This window comes from Hylaeus anthracinus, unplaced genomic scaffold, assembly GCF_026225885.1.
Source record: "Hylaeus anthracinus isolate JK02 unplaced genomic scaffold, UHH_iyHylAnth1.0_haploid 3, whole genome shotgun sequence".
In the NCBI taxonomy this organism is placed as follows: Eukaryota; Metazoa; Arthropoda; class Insecta; order Hymenoptera; family Colletidae; genus Hylaeus; species Hylaeus anthracinus.
The window spans coordinates 770,965-782,617 of record NW_026535284.1 but is presented as its reverse complement, the minus strand read 5'-3'; positions in this window follow the sequence as shown (position 1 = coordinate 782,617).

Here is an 11,653-nt window from a genome sequence, read left to right as displayed (position 1 = left end):
TTTTTAGCAAGAAGATTTGCATGTGCAATTACTCTGTTTCTATGTGCTTTCCAGAATCTTGTGAGTTCTTCTTCAACTGTGGGAATATCCAGTGTCCTCTTAATATCGTCGTTTCCTATGTACCATGGTGCATTTAAAATAGATCTTAATATAATGGATTGTTGGGATTCAATTTTTTTAGGTACACAATAAAATAGGTTTTATTATGGTTTTGTAAATTAATAATTTATTGTTCGTGCTTAATTTAGATTTTTTTGAAGTTAGCCAATACATGGATTTTCTCGTTAGCTTTGTGTTTAATTTTTTCTTCTATGTGCTTTCTCCAATTTAGCTTGTGATCCAGATGAAGTCCAAGGTATTTAACAGAAGTTGTTTGTGGAATTGACTGATTTAATAGTCTAATTTTAGGAGTTGCTTTTTTTTTAAGAGTGAATGTAATGTATGAACACTTGTTTGAATTTAATTTGATTTTATTATCTTTTGTCCAGTTCTCTATCAAATTTAAATGGTTTTGTAGGTTTTCTGTAGCTATTTCGATGTTTCTGTGTGTGGATAGTATAGCTGGGTCGTCTGCAAAGGTATAAGTTTCCATTTCCAGGATAGTTGGCATGTCTGCAGTAAATATAGGATGGATCGGAGTACGCTTCCTTGTGGAACACCAGCGTTAATTTCTTTGAGCGAGGAACATGTACTTCTAATTTGAACATAAAAGTATCTGTTCATAACGTAAGATAAAATAATGGTGTATATGCTATTTGATAGGGATGTTTGTAACTTCCTTAGTAGTCCTTTGTGCCAGACTTTGTCAAACGTTTTTTCAACGTCGAGGAACAATGCGGTGCAGTTATTTCTTTCTTCCATTGATTTAATTATATTGTTTGCCATTCTGTGTATTTGATCTACGGTATTATGATTCTTCCTAAATCCAAATTGGTGGTCTGGGATTAGATGTTTAGTAGTTATCTCCTCCATTAATCTTTTATGTATTGTTTTCTCTATTACCTTAGATATTATTGGGAGTAGGGATATCGGGCTGTAAGAGGATGGTAGTTTTGGATTTTTACCTGGTTTTTGTGATAGTATTATTTCTGCACATTTCCAAATCTGTGGGAAATATCCATGTCTAAATATGGCATTTGACAGGATTGTTAGAAATCTCACTCCTTTAGCCGGTAGTTCTTTTAACATTTTTGATTTCAGCAAGTTGTATCCAGGTGATTTATTATTTTTAAGTTTTTGATTAATTCGATGATTTCTTGTTTTTTTATTGCTTTATGATTAATTAGATTATTGGTAACTGTGGCTATGGGAGTGTACGGTTCATTTGTGAATACTGTTTGTAGGTAATCTGCCACGGTTTCGGCTTGATCTTTCAACTTCCATCCTGTTTTTGAATTGACGGTATCGGGATAATTAGTCTATTTAGTTTTTTTGTACATTTCTAAAGCGAGTAATTTGTTCTTTCTGTGTGATCCAGATTTTTAATGAAATTCGTAAAGTTATTGTTGTTAGATTTTTGGATTTCAGTCTTGATTTTATTGGTGAGCTTGTTGAGTTGGTGATTATAATGTAGCCATTGTGTCCTTTGCCATTGTTTTCTCAGTTTTTTCCTGTTTTTAATCATTTCGATGATATGTTTCTGATATTGTACTGCTGCCTCTGTTTTCTTGTTTTTTTTTGTAACGTGTTGAGGTGTAGATTGCTGATTGCATTACAGTAGTTAGCATATCCGCAGCTATTTCAATATCCTGCCCATTTTTTAGAGGTATCTTACAACTTAAGTTAGTGTTAATTATTTCCTTATATAGTTATCCAGTCTGTTGCATGATTTGTCAGTAACACCTTTTCGTCTATTACCGCTTCCTGTTCTAATTCGAATACTGCAAGGGTGTGGTCTGAGTGTAATTCGAGTGGTTCTCTTGCTTTTATAGGTAAGTTTGTATTTGTAATCGCAATATCCAGGATGTCCGGAGTCTTATTTCTATCTGTTGGCCAGTACGTAGGTCTACCTGACGAAAAAACCTTAAATCTTTTGTCCATAATATAGCGAAATAACGTATTTCCTTTAGGGTTGTTTGTTCTGGATCCCCAGTAGCTATGTTTCGCGTTAAGGGTGCACAGGAGACAAACTGGCGCCACCAACGGAAAGTAGGTGAACTACTAGATAGTTTTTCCCGTTTTTCAGGCACAATAATGAAAAAAACATATAATAATTATACATTTCGTAATTAGGGGAAGTAAATCTAACGTCTCGTTAAGCGTTTTTTGGAAAAAAAAAATTTCTTGTCTTTGAACGTATTTTTAGCAAGTTTCAAAAGCGAAATTGCAAAATGTGTAACCGTCCCCTGCAACGGTATTTTATAAAGAACAGTTTAAAAAAAAAATCAGCCGGAGAGGTCGCTTCCTTGCCTCATAAAATTGCAATAACTGTCTGGAAAATTGCAAACGTTTGACATCATTCTGTCTTTGTCTCTTTTCCGATTGATGTATCTCCCTCTCTGTCACAGCATCATTAGAGAGACAAGGATCTATCTATTCTTGTCTCAGAGCTTCCTACTTTCTCCGCAACTGTCGCTGAAGTCAACTCGGAGTTTTGCTGGGTCTCCTGCGCACCCTTAAAGTCTCCTAGTAGTAAAAATCCTTTGAGATATATTCAAATATCACTAAAGACTACAACATATCCAAATTTCGTCAAGATCTGAGATGTTACTCCAAAATGTGTCCGAGTTGGCATAGAATAACCTTACAGGAACAATGCACTAACAAAGGATACGATATTATAATAACAACGAAACAAGTGGACTAAACAATATGGAAGTAGTATTGAACGAACTATAAATAGCAGTGGAGACAGTGTATTTGGTTTTATAAATTTTGAAATACAAATGATAATAATAACGTACGTATAAATTAAGAAGCTTTCAGTGGAAAGCTTGATAGCTGAGATGACGCAAGACTCGTAGGACACCGATGACACAAACTTGTGACACACTGTTTGTAACCAGTTGTGAGAAGTCACACGTAGATTGGAGCCGGTACACTACAGACGATCTAATTGAGGGCAGAGTTGATGACCCGGCAGTAGAACCAGAAATAATTACTTAAATACTCTTTTATGTGTTTTTCAATTGTTTCTTATGAACTTATTATTAGCTCTAATCTTCGTTTGGTGCTCTTTCTTGACACAATCTATTCGCTTTTGTTGAATAAGTAATTGTACGGCTTAATTATTTCTTTATTTAGCAATTATACCGAAACATTCAAAGACAGAACTTATGTACGTTGTTGACAACTGAAATATAAACCCAGATAGCACAGGGACGTCTTATGTACGTCCATGGAACGTCCGGTGCTGGACATTCCCAGAACGTTTTCTGTACGTTCTCTGTACGTCCATGGGACGTCCGGTGCTATCTGGGATAATAATATTAATTAATTAATTAAGATTAATTTACAATTGTAAATAGTGTATTTTATATTCGGAAAAAAATATTCTGTTCTACATATTGAATAAATATTATATTATAAATAATATTTATTTTGTTAAAAAAAAGAATTTTTCCCTAAATTTAGAAAGTTCAGAGCGGACGTCCGACAACGGACGTCGGACGTTTGGACGTAAACTGGACATAAAATGGACGTCCATGGGGCGTCCGGTGCTATCTGGGAAAGTCAGAAGCAAAACTGAACTAATCGCAACAATTTTTCATATTTTTTACCTCGAGGAGGCATCAACACCACGAATTTGGGTCAACGCACCCGAGTTGGGAAAAGGAAAGGGGGGATTCCTGATAGATTGCGAAGCTTCCGTCAATTTGGTCGTACTCGAAGCCTTGGGAGATAAGGCCAGGGTCACGTCCAAGGAAGAAATCGAGATAACGGGGTTGTCTCATCTTTCCGTTCGAACATTGGGAACTACTGTATTACACATAAATGGTAATCCGACTCATTTTAATGTGATTAAGAATCTCCCTATACAAATACAGTGACGAGCAAAAATGTAAACACGCTCCGCTGATTTTATGTAAAAGCCGAAAATACGACTAATTTTTCAAGTGATCGGTAAGGATTAGGTAACAGTAACTACAAGCTCCATCTGATTAACGAAATGTAATGGTTTATTTTCATTAACATTAATAATGTACAGAATATTTTATAATAATTGTGTTTTGAAACAATGTTCACAGTAATGTTTGTAAGAACGTTGTGAAGATTGTGAACGACACTAATAGTATCATTTATATGATTGCAGGATATTCCGGAGGACTATAGAATCCAATCTCTAAAACATAACACCGGACTATACTTATTAGAGAAGCTACAACCACTAGAATTGTACTATATGGCAGTTCGTCACCTTTTTAGAAGACTCCAGTTACCTAAGACATCGATCGACCACTTATTGAAATCCATCTAAAACGTGCCGACGGAATCTCTGAACAAGGAAATAACACTGACTGTCCAAGTAAGTAAGACATTTGGACCAGAGATACGGAACTCCTTGGCAGAGAGGGATAAATACAACGATCTAGTTAAGGCTTCCATAGACGAAACACAAACATCTGATAACCTCCAATTGAAAAGAAGAGCACCATTATCGTTTGTTGGAACAATAAGTTAAGTACTGTTTGGAACCCTTTTGGAATACAGCGCCGATAAATATAATCACGAGATAGATAATCTATACTCATCACAGTAAGATATGTCCAAACTACTACCTAATCAAACGTATATGGACCGTTTATTTTGAAAGTGGTGTAAGTGATGGAGAGTTTCAGGATGAATAAACCATTCTTATTATATAACTATATTTAATAGAGTAATAAAGAATAATAGTACATGTGAGCACGTCGAACATAAAACTTTTCTTAGATCATAAAACTGTGCCAACCTACCAACCTACTAAAACAAAAGAAAACTAAAACTGGGTGATCAGTACTACCAACAGTAAGTCCATTTGCAGCCCGCAACTACACATCAGTTTAGTAAAATACACCTAAAATAAATTTATATGTGGGATTTATTGAGGAAGTATGTATTTGGTGATTGAAATACTTTATTTTAATTGGTAATCGTTACGACAACTCTTTAATACAACTCTTAATACTCGATAAACTCGCACACGCTCTTTAAACTCTTTCTCTTTAAAAACTGAACTCGCTATCAGCTGTCTCGTTTCTTAAATACTAGTATTCGCGGGTCATCGCACTTACATTCTATCGCACTCACTCGCTCTCACTCTCTCTCTCTCACACTTATCCTTACGGCCGTTCACCTGTCGCTTTTGTTGACGTTTCCGAATTGCCTCGTGACCGACAATTCGAAAACATGCATTGCGGGCAAAAACGCGTAAGGTGGCAAAAACGCGTGAGTCGACTCACGATCCGGGTTTGATAACCGTTTGCCCGCGGAGATCGCTAACAATTATTTTACTCCTACATGCATAACCAAATTACATATTGATGAAACAGTAGAAACATTGCCAGACTTCATATAATTTGCCTAAATTTTTTAATTAACAGGTATGTTAACCTTTAATTTTCTCGAGACAAGAGAAAATGGACTTGCACCACTTCAAAATAAACGGTCCGTATTATACTTACCGAATTTTGCTCTCTTCACTCAGAATTAATAAACATATCTAGAAGTACCAACAACCTCTGTCGAAACGGCTATCATCACAGAATCTCTTTGCGAAACTCAGGAAGCAATAACTAAGATGAAACTTCAGAAACTCATGGCGTTATGGATGCAGGAATTGTATGCTGTAGTTGAGCAATATAAAGCTTACTACTGATGGCAGATGCAATATTATTTACCAAACAAGAAATACTACACCCGGTTATATCGTCACCACAACAGTTTTTTTTTTTTTATTGAAAGCTCTTAAGACCCTATAGGGTCCATTTCGCTTTACAATTTATACATTACAGTGGTGATACAAATAATAGACTATATTTTTGAATGGATAGAACAGTCTCTAAAAAACGAAAAGATTCGGAGACAAGCTTTGATGTTCGGCTCGGCTATAAATATATCAATGTTTAAGGGCGACTGAAAACCCATTTTATACAAGGATCTTAGCAGATCAACCCTAGGAGCTTCATACAACTCACATTGCCAAATAATGTGATTTAAATCTTCATCGCTTTGCCCACATCTACAACTACTGCTCGTTATTATGTTTATACACGCCAATGAAGCTGCCAAGTGGTAATGATTAGCACGCATCCTATTAATTGCTGTAACAAAATTTCTCTTCAGTCTTTTGCGTGAGAACCATGGCGTACAACTATCACAAAAAAATTTCTGGAAAAATGTCTTGCCCTTATGTAACCCCTGTTCCTTGACAGTTTCTGTGGTAACCATCCTGGCCTCTTTTTTGTATATACCATACAAGTCGGTAAATGGAATTTTAGAGATGTTGAGGGATGTCGATGAAGTAGCCATTTTGGCTGCTCTGTCTGCCTCCTCGTTACCCTGAATACCAGAATGCGATGGGATCCAAAATAGTTTCACATAACTGTTATATTTATTTTTATTGAATAAATTGTATTTTCTTTTTATTTCAAGAATATATGAGTTAGTCTTGACATTAGCTAAGGGTGATTCTAATGCCTGTAGACAACTCAAAGAATCCGAGAATATATGAAAATTATGATTCTGATGATCCAAAATAACTGAGAAGCCATCGTTTAACGCAATGCATTCGGCAGTGTATATAGAGGCAAGAGCGTTCATAGAGCGGGTTACTGTTAAATTGAGTTCTGGGCATAAACAAGCCGATCCGACACAGTTAGCTCCCATTATTTTACTACCGTCAGTATATATGGAGTAACAATTGGTTTCTTCGCATACTTCATTGAGAGTCGATAAAGAATTTTTGTTATTTTTTATCAGGAGTCCGTATAAAGTATTAATGGGGATCGAAGTGGTATACGTCTCAAAGTCATAACTGTAAATATGAGGACAATTCTGAGTGTCTATTATGTTCGATTCCAATACAGAAGTAAGCCATCTACAAATTAACCTATAATTATTAGAGATCCTTTTCCTTCTGATTAAATCGTAATACTCTTGGACACATTTAAACGTGAGAGAGCTACGATAGGTCAGAATTTTGTATATAAAACAGATATCCAAATATCTAGCGCGATCCCTGATGAACGTTAATTTAGATTCCGCAATTAATATGTTGGTTGGAGTAGATATACAATAGCCTAATAGCCTAAAGTCTAATTGCTTTAAATTGAATCCTCTCTAACTTATCAGCCAGAGCACTATTTCTGGGAAAGAAAACAAAGGAGCCATAATCAATAATTGATCGAATAAAACTTTTGTAAAGTGTGTTCAGGGTTTCTGGATCAGACCCCCACCAAGTACTACGTAAATATTCTATGATGTTAAGGACTTTTGAACATTTGTTTATAATAAACTCAATGCCTTCTAAAAGAAAGGCGCTGGTAAAATATGATTTCCAAGAAACGAGCAGATTCACGAGATTCTATGGTGCAATCTTTATATACAATTCGGGCAGTGCTCGGATAAGATCTCTTGTTACTGAAGCGGATCATCTTAGTTTTGTGTGTATACAAGGTGAGGCCGAGGTCATCAAGATTTTTACTTACAACATCAATAGCCTTAACTAACACACTTTGAGCCCACTTAACTGATTTAAATTTGACGTAAATAGTAATATCATCAGCAAATTGAGAGACATTAATAATTCTAGGGATATCAGCTTCCAAGTTTGAGACGTATAGTACATATAATAGAGGACTTAACAGACCACCTTGCGGAACATCCTTAAACACTAGTCGAGGAGCCCCAATGGAGTTACTTGAAAAAATTTGCCTCTCATGAGTTAGGAATTTAATAAAACGAAGGAGTATTTTGGAGCAGCCTAATATTGCCAATCTTGTCAACAGAATGGAAGACACACCGTTGTCAAAAGCGCCTTGAACATCTAAGAATGCCATCAATACTTCCTTCTTTTTCAAGAAGGCTTCCTCGATTTTCAGTGTTAAGTTAACAAGATTATTATGACAAGATTTCCCACCCCTAAAACCCATCTGACTCACAAGAATAAGGGAGTTGTGTTCAGCCCACCATTGCATTCTGAACTTGACCATGGTCCCAAATAATTTGCACAAGCATGACGTCAGGCAGATTGGATGCAGACCATTTCCCTCTGCCTTTTTGATGAAATGAACATATGATTTCTTCCAACTTGGGGGAAATTTACTTGCAATAAACATGTCATTATAAATGTCCAATAGTAATAATTTAAATCTGATTGGAAGGCTCTTCAGAATTTCATAATCCACCTCATCCATACCAGGGGCTGATTTATAATTCCTGGAATCGAGAGCAATGTTGAGTTCAAGAAATTCAAAAGGTTCGTCTAAAAATGTATCATCGCCACAAGGTGGAAGCCACTCAGGATCTCCTTGGGCCCAAGGAGGACTAATCTTATTTAAAGCTTCATATCGCTTCAAATCGAACTGAAGGTTTCCAGAGTTTGTTGAATCAGTAATTCGAACCCATTTATTTTTAAAAATTTTACATTGATTCCAGACGTAGCTGGGGTTTGAATGAATATTAATACTTTCAGCAAACTTTATAAAGCTTTCTCTCTTTTTATATTTAAAAGTTTTTTTTTGCCTGCGCCACTAATTTTTTGTAATTTATCAAATCTACCAAATTTTTAGTGTGCTCCCATTTTTTGAAGGCCCCTCGACGAAGCCTGTTAGCTTTATCACACTCAGCATCCCACCAGCAAACAGGATTCGATTTATGCATAAAACTTCTATGCTTGCGGGTAGGAGTGCATAACGAAACAGCTTTTGAGACAATTTCTATAAAGAAATCATATTTGTTCTCGGGAGACAACTGTTCGTAATCAGCCGTAAGAAACTCTGAGAATTGAGATTCTAAAACTTTTTTTAATTTGTCCCAGTCCGTTCTAACTGTTTTTAATTTAAACGTCGGTTCTTCATAGAATTGCTTTGTAGTGTCGTAGGTAATTAACAGAGGATAATGATCCGATTCCAGGGTTTCTTCTCTTACATCGACTTTTATTTTATCGAAAATATTAATATTAGAAAAGACCAAGTCAAGATTAGATCTGTTATTCCTGTAGAAATCGATACGTGTAATAGAATTATCATTGTGCAAGAAAAATTAAAGGCATCTGCTGAGTTATGCAGCCTAACACTATTGGCATCGGTGAAGTTACAATTCCAAACTGTATTATGTGAATTGAAATCGTCCATAAAAATACAGTTAGCATTAGGTGTAACGTCTTTGAACACAAGATCCCATTGTTCCTGTGAGAAAGTTAGTCCCGGGGTTTTATAACACGCCAAAAGATTGAGAGGTGGATTAAGTTTCGTTAATTGAACGCCTAATAACTCCACATAATTATTGGGAGTCAAAAGGTTATTAATTGTATACAAGGCGATATTTTTCCGGATAAACATAAGAATACCACCTCCTCTGGAGTGGGTTCTATCTTTCCTAAGAGTAAGAAAGCCTGCATAGTTTTTAAACAAGCTTTCTGAAGATAGCCATGTTTCTACACAAACCAGTATGTCGACCTCTTGCAACAACAACTGTATGTCTTCAGAACGGTGTCTAACACTTCTTACGTTCCAAAAAATAATTTTGAGGGTGAAAGGCTCCATTAGAAATGATCTTGTTTGGCGGTATTGGGATATATTAATATTCTTCCACAGAACTGAGGTCTTCGTTTGAAGAACAGGGTGTAACCGGGCTGGTTAGACGATTAATGATTCTGCATATACGGCTTCTAAGTTTTCTGCTGGATAGACGAGAGCTGATTTCTGAGAGCATCTTAATAAATCCAGGGATGTCATTGGTATAACCTCGAACTAACGCATGTATATCATGCCGTCCAAAGCTTGAGGCTAAGAATTCACTAACACTGTTAAAGTCTACTGGTAGGTTGTTGGAGTTATCCTGTATGAAGTCCCTCGCCGGTAATAACAGTGACGGAATGTCATTACCAAAAGAGCTTGAGCCATATAATAACTTCTGTATTTTGTTAGGTTTCTCACGCCTCGAAATATTTTTGTTTAGATTAGTAAGATCTGAGTTTTCTTGTGAGCTTGACGTGGATTCCTGTAAAGCCCTTTTATTACTAGAGGGAGGAAGCATAGGTAATTTTGATTCCTGAGGGACTTCATCCTGTGAGTTAGATACTGTGATTTTTTCATTATTAACTATATTGTTGTCTGGTACTATGGTATCCAGAGAATTTAGAGTCTGAGCTGCATTCTTACAAAATTTGGCTGAATGCCCTTCTCCTTTACATAGGAAACAAGTCATTTTCTCTGTCGACAAATAAATCTAATATACTATATGGTCATACGTGATGGAAATAGACTGTGGGATTTTGTTTGAGTCTTCTGGGTTGATACACTGGCTGATTCAAACTGTCTACGGAAACTTAGAATGTGGGAAAACCCGGTTCTTGAATCCCTGCTTTAATAATAAAGCTGATTGAAGAAACTGGTTTTATATTAATTTTGACGAGTTCATTTATTATAACTTCGTGCGGAATAATGGGGCACACGTTTGAAAGGATTATTCTTTTGGCTTTTGAAATGAGGTGTCTAATTGTCAAAGAGTGTGCTCCAATATTTATCCTGTTTTGGGATTCAACTAGTTTATCCGCTGTTTCCTTAATACTTAGATATAAACACACCTGTCCTTGAGAAATTCTTGATACGTATCTAATGTTGTTGGGGCCTACAATTTTAGCAATAGCTACAGTGTAATCATGAATCGATATTCCTTCAATTAAGTCCAGAACTACTGCTTGTTCCTTAGTAGGGAAAGACACATGTTGAGTAACCTGAGCATACAACACTGTAGGGGTGTTGTTTACTGTAGTTGTATTCATGGTGAGTAAAAATAAAGAAGGCACGCGGCTCCTGTACTCAGAGGCCCCGATCCTTGAATGTAGCCAGAGAAGGAGGATTCTCTCTCACTGAAAAGAACGTTTCTGTAGCCAAAAGTTTTACACTACACCAAGCCCGAAAGTAGTGATCACGTCCAGATGTAAACACAACCGAGTGAGAACTCGTAAGCACGACTGAACGAGAACTCGTAAACACGTCTATCCTCGACGGTAGCTCAAACTAGACTCACCACCGCAACAGTTGTCAACAACAGCACAAAAACTGGAATAATCGAGAACATAGGAATTTCTGCTAACTCTCAAGAAACTAATATCAGAACAAACCGAAGAAATAATATAATTAAAAGATAGATACACAAAGGGTAGAATAATATTTCAACTGATAATTCTCATGTTGGACACAACATCCTTCAACCTGTTTGCTATCCATCCGTGCCCATTGACACAAATATATGGACAGAAAAAACTACCCAGATAGCACAGGGACGTCTTATGTACGTCCATAAGACGTCCGGTGCTGGACGTTCGGGATGTCCTACAGACGTCCAGATAACGTCCAAACGTCCCCTAAACGTCCTGTGAACGTCCAGTGAACGTCCAGTGAACGTCCTGTGAACGTCCCTGCAACGTCCCAGTTACATCGCAGGACGTCCCTGGGACGTCCGGCGTGGACATTCTATGTACGTCCCTGGGACGTCCGATGTGGAC